General features: G+C 40.9%; 1 long non-coding RNA gene across 1 annotated transcript in view; it reads left to right on the top strand.

The window, feature by feature from the left end:
- Positions 1-13,823, top strand: part of LOC119876167 — a 33,816-nt gene extending 19,993 nt beyond the window's left edge. Inside the window, exons 2-3 of the long non-coding RNA XR_005357599.1 lie at positions 12,943-13,074; positions 13,751-13,823. This is a non-coding gene — a long non-coding RNA (uncharacterized LOC119876167). The remainder of the gene's footprint in view (positions 1-12,942; positions 13,075-13,750) is intronic.
- Positions 13,824-17,334: the final 3,511 nt, after the last annotated feature.

Here is a 17,334-nt window from a genome sequence, read left to right as displayed (position 1 = left end):
CTTTCTTTCTTCTTTTCTTATCTTTTCTTTCTTTCTTTTCTTTCTTTTTCTTTCTTTCTTTCCTTCCTTCCTTCCTTCCTTCCTGTCCTTCCTTCCTTCCTTCCTTCCTTTTCTTTCTTTTTGAGAGAGATAGAGTGTGAGTGGGGAAGGGCAGAGGGAGAAGGAGAAGAGAAAATCTTAAGCAGCACTACATCCAGCAAGGAGCCCCACGCAGGGCTTGATCTCACGGTCCTGAGATCATGACCTAAGCTGAAATCAGGAGTCGGACACTTAATGGATGAAACCACCCAGGTGCCCCTACACGTGCCATTTCAAGTATTTTTTTAAGATTTTATTTATTCATGAAAGACACAGGAGAGAAAGGCAGAGACATAGGCAGAGGGAAAAGCAGGCTCCAGGCAGGGAGCCCAATGTGGGACTGGATCCTGAGACCGCGGATCACGCCCTGAGCCAGGGACAGGTGCTCAACCGCTGAGCCACCCAGGCGTCCCTTCAAGTATTTTTAATGGAATCATTCTAAACATGGTTTTTCACTTGCTATTTTAAATTTAACAGTGTATTTTTGAGCACTTTCATGTCATTATTTATCCTTCTATATCCCATTTAATGATTGGCAGAGTGGATTAAAAATATATGACCAACTCTATGCTATCTACAAAAAAAAAATCACTTCAGATAAAATGATACAGGCATGTTGAAAGTAAAAGGACAGGGATAGTATACTATGCAAACATTAACTGAAGGAAAGCAGGTTTAGCTCTACAAAGATAAGGAAACTTCAGAACAAAGAAATTAACAGCAAAAAAGAGGAACATTATACAATAATAATAGGATCAATCCACGAAGAAGATGTAGCAATCTTTAATGCATATTCACCAAACATCAATGCAGTATGTGAAAAAAAAAGCTGATAGAACGAAAGGAGAATAGATAAATCCAGAATTATGGTTGGAGACATCAGCACTTCTTTCACATCAGTTGGTAGAAAAATAAGAGAGAAAATCACAAGGATCCAGAGCTCAACAACAAGATCCAGTTGACGTTTACAGAGCACACCACCACACAACAGCAGAACATACCTTATTTTTAAGTGCCCACAAAATGTATAGCAAGATAGACCATATCCTGGGCCACAAAACAAACCAATAGCAAGTGTAAAAGAATAGAAATCATACTGAGAGTGTTCTCTAACCACAGTGGAATCAAACCAGAAGTCAGAACTTGAATGAAAACAGGAGAACTGCTAGATACTTTGGAAACGAAACAGCACACTTCTAAACAATGCATGGGTCAAAGGCAAATTTAAAAAAATATGTATGTTCAACTGAATGAAAGTGAAAATATAGAATATAAAAATGTGTGTGACATAGCCAGAAGAGTGCTAAGAAGGAAAATCACAGCATTAAATTCATGTATTTAAAAAAGAGAGAGAGAGAAAAGTCTCAAATGAATAAACCAAAGTCTCAGAGTGGCTGGGTGGCTCAGTGGGTTAAGCATCTAACACTTGATTTCAGCTCAGGTCATGATCTCAGGGTCCTGAGATCAAGCCTTGATTCAGGCTCTGCACTCAGCAGGGAGTCTGCTTGCAATTCTCTCCTCCGTCTGCCCCTCCCCGCCTTGTTCGCATGTGCTCTCGCTCTCTCTTTCTCTCTAAAATAAATACGTAAATCTTTTAAAAAAAATAATCATCTGAAGTTCCATCTTAAGAACCTAGAAAAAAAAAAGCAAAAAAACCCCACAGCAGACAAAAGAAGAAAATAATAAACAGCAAAGATCAGTGAAATTGAGGGGAGAAAGAGAGAGAAAAGAAAACTAATGAAATAAAAAGTGGGCTTTGTAGTTTCCAGCATACAAGTACCATATGTGTTTTAATAAATTTGAGTGGCAGATATACACGTGTCTGGGTCTCTGCATGCCGGATCCCAGGGTGCACTGGGGGAGACTTACAGGTAAGGAAAAAGTCACAAAACTACAAAGAGAGATGAGCCCATGGTAGGCCCATGAGACTCTTCAAGAAATAATGTTCCAACTCCCCCTGGACCTTAAGGTGGATGCTAGGACCAAACCCACTGAAAAACTAGCAAACCAACTCCAGAATTCAAAATTAGGGGAAAGTCCTACCTCCACGTCATGCCCCTTGAAGACTGTTTGCTGGATGCACTACGGACTGGAGTGGTTTAAAGGACTCGTGAGGGAAGGTAGGTTTGTGGGGGTCGTAGGGCAGAGACGCTGGTGCACGGTGGGCCCAGGGATCCGCTTCTCCAGTGCAGTGCCAGGGGGGCACGGGACAAATGTAAGGAAAGAGGAGCAGGGAGTGCGTGCAGGTGTACCTTCCTGGATGGGGCCTCACGTCTAAGACCACAAAGGGCAAGGGCAGGGCCTGCTGCTTCTGGCATCACCCCATCAACAAGGAGCTCAGCATCCGGCCTGGAATTTATCCCAAGGCTTGGTGTGTTCTGTGCACCTTTTAAGGCTAAATCTGCTGAATGTCTACTTAAGTAAATATTGTGAAAGACAATTTATTTTCGTAGAGGAGTGAATGCAACACAACAGCAGTGCCCAGCACTCAAATGCAAACAAAAACGCATTGCAGCCAAAGGTTTCACAAAAGACGTTGAGAAATTCTGAAAATAAGCTTTCCATCTGGGAAGTGCAAAGTGGGGACAGGGTCAGGAGGGCAGGGCCAGCCTCCTCCTTTTACTCCTTTAATGGGCACCACAGGTGACTGCCTGGGACAGAGGCGAGGTTCCCTGACCAATGGGCGGTGTCAACCTCATTCATCATCCTGCACTCCCCCAGACCCCTCGCTGTGGGAAATCTGGACTTGGGGTCCGTGTTGCATCACAAAGAGTCACCACCCTGACCCGGCACAGCTGTGGCTCTGCAAGTTGCCAAACGCATGAAAGCTCTCTCTGCCAACTGCTGTAAGTCACAAGGTCCACTCTGGCTGCTATAACGAAAGAGCAGGGACTGGCGGCTTATAAACAACAGGAATTTGTTCCTCACAGTTCTGGGGACTGGGAAGTCCAAGATCAAAGTGCCAATACATTGATGTCTGGTGACAAGTCATCCTACCCCCAGACAAGTCGTCCTCTCGCTGTACCTCACAGGGTGGAAGGCACTTTGTATGAGCTCACTAATGCCTTTGAGGAGGGCTCTGACCTCATGGCCTGACCTCATAACCCCGGAAAGGCCTCACTTCCTACTACCATCATTTAGGGGTCAGTTTTCAACAGATGAACTTCAGATGGAAACAAACATTCAGACCACAGCATAGGAGCCCGGTGCCCTCCCCGAAAACAATTCCCACACTTCATAGCTTTCCTGTGTGGCCTGGCCCTTGAAGAACTTCCATAGGGTCATGCTCATTTTACAAATGGGCAAACTGAGATTCAGACAGAAAAACAGTGGCTTTCACATTTTGGTCTGTATCTAGTAATCCACAACTCAGATTTTCACTGTCAAAAAGCATGATGATAAATTAGTCAATTATAAACAATTCGGGCCCTAATACGTTGGGGTTTACTTAGAACCAATAAAGAAAACTGTATGCATGCATGTGTATTATTTATATTTCTTCTGAGGTCTAAGATATTTGCAAAGTGAAAAACTATGCACTTTACCATGATGTTTCTATTGCCAATCATGACATAGTCTCTCCTTTGAGTAGGAAGCTCTGTTTCAAGATGAAGTGGACATACTGTAATGTGACTCCTTCAAGGAATGCTCCAGCAAGACACGACAAGTCACTGTGACACTACAGCATTCAGACCAGTGGTGAATTTTACAGAAACAGAGAAGGGGACGCCCAATAGCCTTCCTTTGATCTTTTTTCCTTTTTACTTCTGTCCAAGTATCACAAGACTCAATAGGAAAAGAAAAAAAAAAATTGACCCATATCAACCTTTGCTGTTCTTTAAAAACCTTTATTGTTTTCCAACTGAAAAACAAAATACAATTGTGAATCTTCCTCCCTATGAATTCCCTTGTAACTTGGTGGTTGCAGAACCTGGAGTTACAGCTGTGCCCAAACTCTGCCTCCAAGAGAGCCCTCAACGATCCCTACACCCTGGTGCTTCCATAGGAATTAGGAGGAGATCTGTAGAGCTAACTGCTCTGAATATTTCATCAGAAAATGGGAAATTCATCCATTTTCTTTCTCCTTTATGCATGTGCCTTTCGATCCCAAGATCAATGAATCTGCAGTGTTTAGTTTTTTTGTTTTTTGTTTTTTTTGTTTTTTTAATAAACCTTACAGATATCAGGATGGTATAGAAAAGTTTAGGACCAGGATCCCTAGATTTGAATTATAGGTAAGTAATCAACAAACTAACCTTGGGAAACATTGTAAACCTTAAAACCTACCCTGCCTGCCTCTCAAAAGTGTGACAAGTTAACACAGAAAAAGAAGCAGAGATTTTGGGATGGTGGGGGAAGAGTTGGGGCTGGGTAAATATGGGTTTTGTTTTAGACATTTATGAATTTGTAGCAATACCTGTTTGATGTGCTTTAAGATGAGTAAGGAATAGTCAGATAAGCCAATGAAGAAAATGGAAGGAAGGAAAAACGTACCAGACTTAACAACGGGGTGGAAACAAGATGCAAGAGCATTGTAATTGGTGCAGAAAGAAAGATCTTCAGCTGAGTAAACACACACACACACACCAAATGACATACTTGTTAAAAGATAAATTTCTCCCCACACGTGAAGCATAAAATTTGATTTTGTTCTGGTGCCAGCCCTTTTTGTCTGACCCTACAGCTAACTGCCAGCAGAGAACTCTGACAACTGGACAAATAGGAATTGCCATAAATTCTTGATTGCCTCCCTCGGGTGGGCCTGTGGCACTCCAGGCTCTCTCTCTTCCTACACTACTGTGGTCCCGGGTCTCTTCCACGAACACTTCAGAGCGTCTCCACCCTCATCCCAACTGCACCATTGTCATGGCCAAATTCTAGGTGTCAACGTGACTAGGCCACGGTACCCAGATATTTGGCCAGGCACATTTGGATGCTACTGTGAAGGTATTCTTTAGTGAGAGTAGTATTCACTTATTTATTTACTTACATGCTTATTTGTTTGTTTATTTATTCATTTGAGAGATAACATTGAGGGTGGTGGGAGGAAGGACAGAGGGAAAGGGAGAGAGAGAGTCACAAGCAGACTCCACACTGAGTGTGGAACCTGACTGGGGGCTCAATCTCACAATCCTGAGATCACAGCCTGAGCCAAAACCAAGAGTTGGACGCTTAACCACCTGAGCCACCCAGGTGCCCTGAGAGTACCATTCAAATCAGTAGACTTTGAGTAACACAGATTACCCTCCATAATGCGGGTGGGTCTCATCCAATCAGTTGAAGGTCCTAAAAAGACTAAGGTCCCCAGAGAAATAGGAAGGTCTGCCAGCTGACTACCCTTCAGATTCAAGGTACAACATCCATGCTTCTTTATGTCTCCAATCTGCCAGCATGTCCTTTCAGATTTCGGACTTCTCTCTGTTTCTCTGTCTGTCCATCTCTCTCTCTCTCCATACACACACACTATTGGCTATGTTTCCTGCAGAACTTTAACTACCACAACCATCCTCCCCCCTCCTTGCTACCGTCCTCCACACACACACTCTCTCTCTTCAGATGACCCAATTCTTTATTTCACATAGACATAGATATTGAGAAATACAAAGATTTTTCAGATACTTCTTATTGACTTTCCAGGGGCATTTAACACAAATGACCACTCTTTTCTTAAAACACTCATGTCTGGATACCCCAAATACTCCATAATCCTGACTCTTCTCCTTCCTCTCTGGAGTCCTCACAGTGCTATGTAGTTTCCACCTCAGTCCAGCCTCAGATAGATCTTTATCAATGTTGGATTCCTCTGGGGACAGTTCTAGATCCTCTCTATGCACAGCCTAATCCCTCTCCAACTGACTTCATCTACAGCGTGGTCTCACTTATCATCCATGTTCTGCTCACTTCAGCCCAGATCTCTCTATGGTCCAGATTTACGTAGTCAACCACCCCTCTGACATCTCCAGGCGAATATTCAAATCTTGTAGTTTTACGTTGTCAGATGACAAATCTGGTTTTCTTTAGGAATAAGGGAGCTGGCACCCAAAGGAGGCAGCCAGAGGACATTTTGCTTCACCTTTGTACAGAGACGTTACTTCTCCTCGTTTTATCACTGCAATACAAAGATTTGTGTGGAGCTTCTCTAACTTGGACAATGACCTCCCTGACAATTTAGCCATCCCTGTGGCCTCCAGTTCATGGGGAACCACAGCTGAGCTAAGAGTAAGCACCAAATCCAGCATCTTGGGTATCTCTGCCTTAGGTGCAAATTTGCCTTAGGATTTTCAAGTAGAGTTGAAAATTAGCTCTGAATGCATCACACTACTCGGTGTGGTCTTGGCTACACTGTATCATGCAAAAATTCATCAACATTCTAGCAAATGAGCAGCACCTGCTGATGGTTTCCTATGTTCTATTAGGCATTCGATGGAATTCAGGATTCAGGGAGAATTCATTCATGGGATTTATATGCTACCTTGAACTAGAAAATCAAGGTTGATTTCCAAGTATGCTCTTCACTCAGAATTCTCTGGGCCAGTAATTCTTCTAAAGCTTTCAATCCCAGGTACTTTTAAGGAGGGTTGCCCCCTTTTACTTAATTCAGGGACATACCCATGTTCTAGAAATTGGTGCCTATTTGCTACAAATATCTCTAGCAATTATTATGAGGGAAAAAAGAGCATATCACCTTTAGCTTTAAAATCTTTCCACAGTAGTGGTGTCTGTGCTGTGGCTCAGTTGATGAAGCGGCCAACTCTTGATTTTTGCACAGGTCATGATCTCAGGGTCATGGAATAGAGCCCTGTGTTAGGCTCTACACTAAGTGTGATGTCTACTTTGGATTCTCTCTCCCTCTCTCTCTCTCTCTCTTTCTCTCTCTGCCCCCTGTGCTCCCTTCTGTATTCTGTCTCTCTCTCACTCTCTCTCTCTCTCACTTTCTGTCTCTATAAAAAATAAAATAAAGATAAAAAAATCTTTGCACATTAGGCAAAAACTCAATTGTCCAATAGTTGTTGCTTAGTGTTTTGCTTTCTGCTACAATCCACTAGCCCAAGATTAGAATATCTGCTACCCACATCTTCTCATTGCCTTCTGATTTTAACTTCCCAAAGCATCTACATATTTCAAGGAGCAAATGCCAAGGAAAATGGTGAGCTCTTTAGTACACAAAGAGATATGAAATTATCTGGTCTAGGCAGATTTGGAATCCTGATTGTGAGAGGTAAGAGTAGTGATGAATGTCTGTTGAGTACCACATAGAAAGCTCCAGTAACTGATCAAGTGCATAGCCATAAATAGCAAGCCTTTATCTTCATGCTTTGAGACAATCTTGCTTTGTTAGGCAATCCATGAAGATGATCAAGATTTCCTAAGAGTGATGTTAATTTTCTGTTTCCATGTGTAATAAGCAAACACTTTTTACTCTTTACTATATATAACTTATAAGTCCTTTTTATAAGGAAGTATCTAGGCATATTACGGAATTAATCGGCATTATATTGGTCAAAACCAATCTTTTCTAGAGACAATCACAAAGGTCTTCTCACTCCTATTTTTAGCTTTGGTTTTAGATTTTATTTATCCGTTTGTTTGTTTATTTTTAAGACTTCATTTATTTGAGAGAGAGCGAGAGAGAAAGAGAGAGAGAGAACAAGAACAAACAGGGGGAGGGGTAGAAAGAGGAGAAGCAGGCTTCCGTCTGAGCAGGGAGCCCAACACAAGGTTAGCTCCCAGGACCCTAGCATCATGACCTGAGCCCAAGACAGACACAACCAACTGGCAGACATAACCAGATGCTCTTGGTTTTTTATTTTATTTTATTTTTTATTTTTGGTTTTTTATTTTAAAAGTAGCTTTGCAGTGAGTGTTGAAATCAAAAGAATGAATCCTCCAACTTCTACAGTATTTTAGTCTGCAGTATTTTCTATGCTCTAGTACACTGTACTCTCAAAGAATGGCTGTTTGTCAAGCTTTATCTTTAGGGTTTCATTTGAGTAGTGTTTATGAATATATCTTGCTTTCAGGCTTCTTAGTTCCTAGGTCTATTTTGGTGGAGAGGAGATCATGTTTGTTTGTCCTGTTTATTTTCTTAACCCCTCATCTTCACAAAAGCAAAGAAAAAAATTATATTTAAAGCCTTGCTACTCAAAGCATAGTTTGTAGAACAGCAGCAACAGCATCATCTGTAAGCTCATTAGAACTACTACTTTCAGGGCAGCCCCAGTGGTGCAGCGGTTTGGCGCCGCCTGCAGCTTGGGGTGTGATCCTGGAGACCCAGGATCGAGTCCCACATCGGGCTCCCTTTAAAAAAAAAAAAAAAAAAGAACTACTACTTTCAGGCCCACCCAGATCTTCTGCTGAATCAGAATCTCTAGTTTAATAAGAATCTCATGGGCAGACCCAGTGGCTCAGCGGTTTGGGGCTGCCTTCAGTCCAGAACGTGATCCTGGAGACCCAAGATCAAGTCCCACGTGGGCCTCACTGCTTGGAACCTGCTTCTCCCTCTGCCTGTGTCTCTGCCTCTTTCTCTCTGTGTGTGTCTCTCGTGAATAAATAAATAAAATCTTAAAAAAAGAAAAAGAATCTCAGGTGGTTTGTGCAACATTTAAACTGGAGAAATACTGATTTAAAGCATTAAACATCTGTTGTCTCTATATCCTGTATTGCTAAAATAGGGATACAACAAATTGTGTCTATCTCAGTATATTATGAGATTCAAAGAACCTAAGGAACATGGCAGTGTTGTCCAGATGACCAATATTAATATCAGTCAATGGATTAAGAATTTATGGGGCATAGTACGGATTAAGTGAAATGCAAAAGGCATGATACTTGGCATAATGCAAGACTCAACCACAGAATTAATCATCCATTTATTCATCCAATGAATATTTATTAAGCTCCTATTAGATACCAGGCACTAACACTAGTGTGCTCTCACAGATGGAGAAGTAAAAATTAGACAGGAGGTCCATAGCTAAAGGAATTCTTCAAGGTGGTTAGAGGCTAGATTGTGGTACAAAGCCCTTTCACCCACCAACAGACTAAAAAGGTAAGCTTTCCTTCCTTTCTTAGAGCTGGCAAATCCTACTTACATTCAAATTTGCTATGGCGATTCGAAGACAACGTAAACTGGCATGCAATGCTGGGAAAACAAAATATTATCCCTTGACACTTGCTTTACTCATGATACACAAGATAACTAAAGTTCACAAGGCAAAAACACAGACTTAGTTAATGACCATTTCCATAAAAGCAAACACATCAAGCCTCCAAGCAATGTAACACTGGAATAAACTGAGTAGACCCAGTAGTTGGAAATGACTTTCAGTTCTTGAGAAAGGGGGTTTTCTTGGAATGCTGACCTCTTCATCAAATCATAGCCCTCAAAAAGCCTAAGTAACCTGAGAAAAGATCTAGTCCAGGGGACATCAGCATACATTCAGGGAGAAGAAAAGTGGAAAAAAAAAAAAAAAAGAAGAAATCAGCATAACTAGTCATCACTGCTGAAATGAGTAGAAAGGAACAAGTGGTAAAGCTCTGATGAGTCTGTCAATCCACACACAGGCACTAGGGCTTACTCATCTGTTCCCACCTCTTCATTGTAGAGAGAGAACTGAATCCTGAGAGATTAAGTCTTCAGGTTTTCCGTAACGCTGTGGAATTTAAAACTATTCTAATTACACTGAAAACCTCACCATCTACTTTGGAAACAATTCATGTTAATAGAAACACACCAGGTAGCACTTGTGGCCGGGGGGGTGGGGGGGGGGGGTGGGGGGAGAATACTGTGATGGGGATGGTAGGAGAAGACGTTTACGAACTGAAAAGTTGCATCAACTGAAAAGTTGATCCTAAAATTCTTTTTTTTTTAATTTTTTAAAAGATTTTATTTATTTATTTATGAGAGAAAGAGACAGAGACAGAGACACAGGCAGAGGGAGAAGCAGGCCCCATGCAGACCCCATCCCAGGTCCCCAGAATCACGTCCTGGGTCAAAGGCAGGCGCTAAACCACTGAGCCACCCAGGGATCCCCGATCCTAAAATTCATAAGAAAATCCATATGGACCTAGAAGAGTCAAAATAATCTTTAAAAAGAACAAAGGTGAAGAACCCAGAGTTCCTAATTACACAGGTTACTACAAAGCTACACTAATCAAGCTGTGTGATACTGGCATAAGTGGAGACGAATAGATCATTGGAATAGAATTGGGATTCTAGAAATAAACCCTGACATTTATGGGCAACTGATTTTTGACAAGCATCCCAAGACTATTCAAGGGAGGGAGGGTAGCATCCAAAAATGATGTTGGGATCATTAAAAATCCAAAGAATGAAGTTGGACCCTTAACTCACACCAATCAACTGAAAAGAGATTGTAGACCTAAATGTAGAGATAAAACTGTGAAACTTTTAGAAGAAAAAATTAAGGTAAATATTCCTAATTTGATTTAGGCTAAAGTTTTTTTTTTTTAAAATAATACACCAAAAGCACAAGCAACAAAAGAAAAAGTAGGTAAATTGGAATGTTTCAAAACTAAAACGTGTTTAACAGTGCTCTCCACAATGCAGATTAACTGCACCAGAACACACTGGGGAAAGGAGAAGGAGGCTGTATAAAAGCACAATCCCAGGTCATACCTTCAAAGAGTGTGAAAGTTGTGCTTTTAAAAAGTTCCCCAAATATTGTTGATGTCAACATACAACTCGAGCTGGAACTCCTGATCCAGAGATTGAAACAAAACATATAAAATAAAATGAGAGGAAAATTTAGGTGAATACTTTCTCTTGTCAACCTAAGGGGGCATTTTAAACACATAAAAGCAAAGAAAATAGCTATTTACTGATTCATTAAACAAATAGTACTGGGACTACCAGGCACATGCATTTTAGCTACATGAAATGTTGAAACTTCTGTATATTGGAAGTCATCATATGCAATATTTAGAAGCAAACTAGGAAAAGTTATTTGCATTGTCTATGGTAGAGAAAAGATGTCTTTAATAAGTTAAAAATAATCTTACAATTCACAAGGAAAAGAAAAGTAATAGAAAATGAGAAGTCTATGTGGATGGTCCACAGAGAAAATAAGTTCCCCAAATTAAAGTGCAAATACATGAAAAATTGTTTGACTTTTCTAATAGTCATAGAAATGGAAACTATCGGGATAAAATACTAAGTGTGGCCATCAAGATATTAAATACAAAGCAAATGGAATGAATACCAAGGTTGGCAAGAGTATAATTATGGCAGTGCTTCCTCATAGTGCTCTTGGCAGTTAAAACTGTCACATATATGAGTCTCATTTTCTTTGTCTGTCAGCTTTCATTAGGTCATATTGTGGTTATAAACAACCCCTAAATCTCCATGGCTTACATCAATTAAGGTTTGTTATTCATGGTACATTTCAGCTGTGGGCTGGCCATGGCGTTGCTCCACATTTCCTCCCTCTGGGTTCCAGGCTCTTAATAGGGACATGTTGTTACCTGGCATATAGAAAAGCATAGTACTGGAGACAACAATGGTTCTCAAAGTTTTTGCTACAAAGCAGCACACGTCACTTCTAGTCATGCTCCATTGGCCAATGCAAGTCACATGTCCAAGTCTGATATAAATGAATAAACGGCCGCAAAAAGAGGGCGTTGATACAATGGTCTGATACATACTGCAAATATACTATGAACAAATTATAAAATCTTTAGTGATCTGCTCTCTTAATCTCTTTTCTCCCTTTTGCATGAAAAATACACTCCACCCCAAGGAAAAATCTTTCCCACAGGCCTATCTAATAATGGTTTCAGACCCAAAGTCCAAAATCTCTTTTGAGGCTTTTCTGTACCTGGTCTATACAGGGTTCCTCTTGATATGGAGAGCTATGAACTAGAGACAATTTGTCTGCACCACCACCGCACACACATGCGCACACACACACTCATATACATGCAGCATACAATGGGTCAAAAGGGACTGAATAAACAAACAAATACTCCCGTGTGGAAAGAAAAGGATAGACACACATCAGTTACTGGTCCATAAAACTCTGAAGCCATATGAGACAGATGTTTAAGAAGCCCTTTAACCTAAGATTGGGAATCCGCTGTTTTTCATAGCTCTGCCCTGTTGAAAATCCTCCCTTTTCAATTTCACCTCTGAGGATGGCACTAGAGAATATGCCCCTCTCATGGACTCAAGGACTATTTCTTCTTATAGAAGATTAGGTGTCCTAAGGCCATTTTAAGTCTTCAGTGGTCTCAGTCTCTTTAATCCATGCTGATATCTTTTCTGGCAATAAGATTCTTTCCAAAGAATAGTTATTTATTTCTTTGATTGGCAACATATGTAAGTGGCACCCATATCTTTTTTGAGACATGTCAAAGCAAGTCCCAACTTTATACATGGATTATAAATGAAAACCAGGCACATCTTTGAACCATGAACATCCAGGAATTTCTAGACTCTATATTTCCTTTCAGTTGTGCATGAAGATCGGCCAATTATTTTCTGAGCTAACCTAATCACATCAGCACATTTCCAATAGCAGCCAACTCACATTCTATTTTCCCAGTTTCTCCTAAAGCCATGAGTCAATTTGATTCATTATTGACTTTCTAAGCTATTGGTTTGCAAACTGACCCCCACACACAAAGAAAGTGAAGAAAGAAGCAGGGCACTCCAGATGGGTAGATGGCAGGTTTAAAGAGCAAGGGAACTTACTTACCAGGCTTGTCTTGGGCAACTGGAAGAGAAGCGGAATTCAACACTGCCTATCACAATCCTAAATATAGAGGCCTCACCTAGATTCATTCACATGTATCATGAAGTTGGTCTCAACAAGATCTTATTCTCTCCAATCATGTCTTTGAAAGGGCTTCCACCATGAGAACGGTGAGAACAGACATTCCAAGGACCAAGAGGAGGTGAGGAGCCTCCAACAGCCAGACTCCAGCTCCTGGCTCAACCAGTGGTCACATCCTCTCCATGACCTCCACCGACACAAGGTGTTGTAGGCAAAGTTTTACCAAGTGCTTTAGCATTGCCACATATTTTAGATTCAGTTGTTGCTTTTGCTGTTATGTAGCACCCCTTTTCTGGTACCAATTTTTATACCAGCCAATGTTTTGCTAAGTTTTGCTACCATAACAAATTGTAAATCCCAGAGACTTAAGAGCAGCAAGAGTTAACTTCTCATTCATGCTCATGTTGGCCGCAGATCAGCTGTGGCTCTGTTCCCCATGTCATCTTCATTCTGGGATCTAGGCTGAAGGATAGCCCTTATCTGAGACCTGCTATTCTCAGAGCAGATGGAAAAGAGTGAGGACAGAAATATCAATGACCTGCAGAGCCTTTGCTAGGAGAAAGCACACATCATTTATGCTCAAGTTCCATTGGCCAAAGCAAGTCATATGATCAAGCCTAACTTCAATGAGAGAACCAAACAATAAGACCCTTCCCTTGGAAAGGTCCTGGAGGGTCCTTGCAGAGACTGGCCTGAAGGGAGGAGGGGAAGCAACAAATATTGTGAATAGATAGGACAGTGTTCCACATCTCCTTCACAAGTGTGAGAATTTAATTTGTAAAAGAGCCTCCTACAGTTCCTGGAACATAAGGGTTACTCAATAAATAATTATTTATTTCTCTTTTCATTTCCCTCCCACTCCCTTTTCCTTCACAAAGCTGAGATCTCAGTATTTTATGATTTCGCTGATAGCATCTGCAGCCAGTGAATGAGAACAATGAAATGACAAAGGTAATAAAAATGATCATCAGAGTGTTTCTTAATTTCCAAAGTGGAGGTCATGTAAGAAATGTTATGTCCTAATTTGCCCATTGTTATCTTATAGAATGTACAGTATAGCTCTCTCCTGTATTCTTTCAAAATTTTAATAAATGTATACTATGTGTCTTTTAAAGTCAGCACAAAAATTTAGGATTCCAGGTGCCAACAGGGCTTTCTTTGGTCATTATTGTCAACAATCAAGTTAACTTTCCCCACTTAAAGACCTCACCCTGAACCCAATCGCACTGGCAAAAGCTAAATGAATTTCAAGACTTATTGCCTGATTATATCTGAGCCATCATTTGCTTTCCTTCCTGGATTGTCTCCTTTTGAGTCATTGCCTCTACTTGAGGCTCCATTGTGCAATGACCAAAACAGCTGGATTTCTGTGGCTGTTTTTCTCTGTAAAAATAAAATTTAAAAAACCAGAAAAGAAACTGCTGAAATGCAACATTTTCTCAAGGCAGTGTTACTCACCTATTTAGTCAAACTTTCTCTCCATTCCTGAGCTTGGATACCATCTTTATGGAGTGACAAGACGTTATTAATTCTTCCCCTCCCTCTTCTTTCTACCATGTTACTCAGCCAGAGGATATAATCATGGGTAATCCAAGTAGGCAGACTTTAGTTCACCATTTCCTAAATCCTGAATAAAGACAAGACTTTCCTTCATAATGAGTCATTTCCCTCTTTTCCTCTTTCTAAATTGCATACAAAACCAGATACAAGCTTCAAGTGTGATGACTCCTAATCTAGACACCTGCGATCATGGACCTTTGAGTAAACAGAACTGATCCAATGATGAAGGTCACACCAGCTAGACTAAAAAACAGAGGAGCATCAGGCGACAGAGGTTGAGTATACTGGGACCAACTGAGCATCCTAGAATGGAGTCTGATAAAAAGGGTGGGAGGCTCACATATGGATCCGAAACACCACCTGAAATGAGTGCCCTGAGAATATAGTCCCAGCACCCTTTGTTCACATGGCTCTGGGCTAGTGGTGTGCCAGAGCCAGCTTGTACCAGTTGGAGAAAACTGATGGTTAAAATGTCAGGAATTTCACAAACCAGGTGTTAAATTGTTGGTAGCTGGAGATTGGCTGCATGAATTTACATCATAGAAACTGATAAATGCTACAACTCAGGGCTTTTATTTTTAGAGAACCAATTGTTAAACCTTTCTCAGCATACCACTGGTGCTTTGGTGGCTACTCACAAGCTAAAAACCTGTGGAAATGAGAGCTTCAAATATCCTTCCCCTAGACATTTGCATCCAGATTCTGTTCAGAAAGCAGCAAAGAACATTAAGAAAGTATGACCAGGGATCCCTGGGTGCCACAGCGGTTTGGCGCCTGCCTTTGGCCCAGGGCGCGATCCTGGAGACCCGGGATCGAATCCCACATCGGGCTCCCGGTGCATGGAGCCTGCTTCTCCCTCTGCCTGTGTCTCTGCCTCTCTCTCCCTCACTGTGTGCCTATCATAAATAAATTTAATTTAATTTAATTTAATTTAATATAAAAAAAAGAAAGTATGACCATCATGATCACTGGTTATTAACCACAAAGTCTGTTCAAGGTCTGTTTTACACATAAAGGCTGCCCAGCAATGGTCTTTTTTCCATTGACACTCACAGCCAGACTACCATCTGAGGACAGCAACTGGTGGTTCTTGTTCTAGCTCCTTCCAGGTGTTTACATCAAGCAAGATAGTCTCAGAGGAGAGCGCGAATAGAAAGGCATGGAAAACACAATCCTGGGCCTTTGCTTGCCTGCAGCTTGGCTGGTTGTGTGAGACAGAGACAGGTGATGAACCTTCCCCATACCCAATATTCCTTAGTCTCTTTTGGGAATGACATCATAGTAAGGGAAAAGATTCCCATGTAGGAAGGAGACCAGAAAATCAGGTCTGGCTCTACCTCTGACACTGACAGTGTGACCTAGAAAACAAAATGCCAACTATTGTCACATGTGACCACACTACTCTAGAGGTTTTCAAACAGTGGCTGGATAATAGACCTTACCACTTATATACATGCTTTGAGGATAATGGAAAAACAAATGGAACTAAGCTAGAAAGAAAGAAAAAGAGAGAGAGAAGAAGAGTGAGGGAGGGAGAGAGAGGGAATAGAAAAGAAATGAGGAAGGCAAGAAGAAAGTAATAAAGAATGATAAAGAAAGAAAAAAAAAGAAATTAGAAGGTGAGATTAAAATAACAGATTTTCTCATCTATGGGAATTTTTTAAATGCTAATTTTCCCAAAATCACCCCATATTCAATAACTGACTTTAGAATATGTAAATGTCATGAATGTGAATTTAATAAAATAACATATATTAATAAAATGTCACTTCTATATATTTGTATACTGGGGACTTGTATGTAAGACTTTCCTTGGGAATAAAGTTCCAGTGCCAATGATTAAGTTTGAAAACCACCCAGCCACTCAATAATTCAAAGATGAATTATTTATTATGTAGGTATTTTGTTGTGAGATATTACAAGATATGATGTTAGCTCTGTATATGTAGCAATAGGGAGAGAACACAGATCCTCTTCTTTAAAAAAAACTCAAAGCTGGATTTCCAGTCAAAGTTTCATTCTTTAAACTACCTCTCTGCTTTCAAAAGGGCAATTTAATATTTTTCACTTTTTTTTTTTTTTAATGAAGACAAAGTCACTTACAAAAAGAAAAGAAATCTCCCAGGGAACCAAAAACTGAAGGCAATCTAAATGCTAGGAAACACTAAGGCCATGATCTTGTTGACTTCAGATAAAAACTACAAGAGCCTGGGAATTCAACTACAGAGATAAATGGAGACAAATTTGAAGAGTGCTAGAGGGAAAGAGCCAGGCTGCCACATAAAACAGGACTTAGACAGACATCCTCATTTGAAAGAAGGTTGAGAAGAAAATCTGACCACTGCCTTGGGTTGCAGCTTGCACCAGCCCCAGCAGTTCCAGGAAGGCCAGGGGAAAACTGATCATGTAGGACTAACTCCTGGGTGTGTACCACCTCTTACATCAACATGGGACCTCTTGCATCTGAGGTCCCATTTGACCAGATGGGGAAAACCACAAAGCTGTAAGGTAAGGAGAAGTAAGTGCAGAGTGGATGAAAACAAAAACTCCCACTCAGTGTGTACCCAAAGAAAGGAAACCCAACCATCTGGCAGGGGAGGGAGCTAATGCTAAGAAGGCTGGCCAACAAAACCAATATTAAGAGGATGAGTTCACTCTCAACAAAATGCAAAAACTGAGGACAATCACATATTGGCTTTACAATTGTTTTGTTTTGTTTTTTTTAAGATTTTATTTATTTCTTTGAGAGAGCACAGGAGCAAGCAAGGAAGCACAAGCGGGGGTGGGAGGGAGCAGAGGGAGAGGGAGAAGCAGGCTCCCCTCTGAACATGGAGTTGCATTTGGGGTTCAATCACAGAACCCTGGGATTACAACCTGAGCTGAAGGCAGCTGCTTAACCCGC

Source organism: Canis lupus, chromosome 4, assembly GCF_011100685.1.
Source record: "Canis lupus familiaris isolate Mischka breed German Shepherd chromosome 4, alternate assembly UU_Cfam_GSD_1.0, whole genome shotgun sequence".
Classification (NCBI taxonomy): domain Eukaryota; kingdom Metazoa; phylum Chordata; class Mammalia; order Carnivora; family Canidae; genus Canis; species Canis lupus.
The sequence above is the reverse complement of the archived record's forward strand: the minus strand, read 5'-3'. Positions and strand labels throughout refer to the sequence as shown.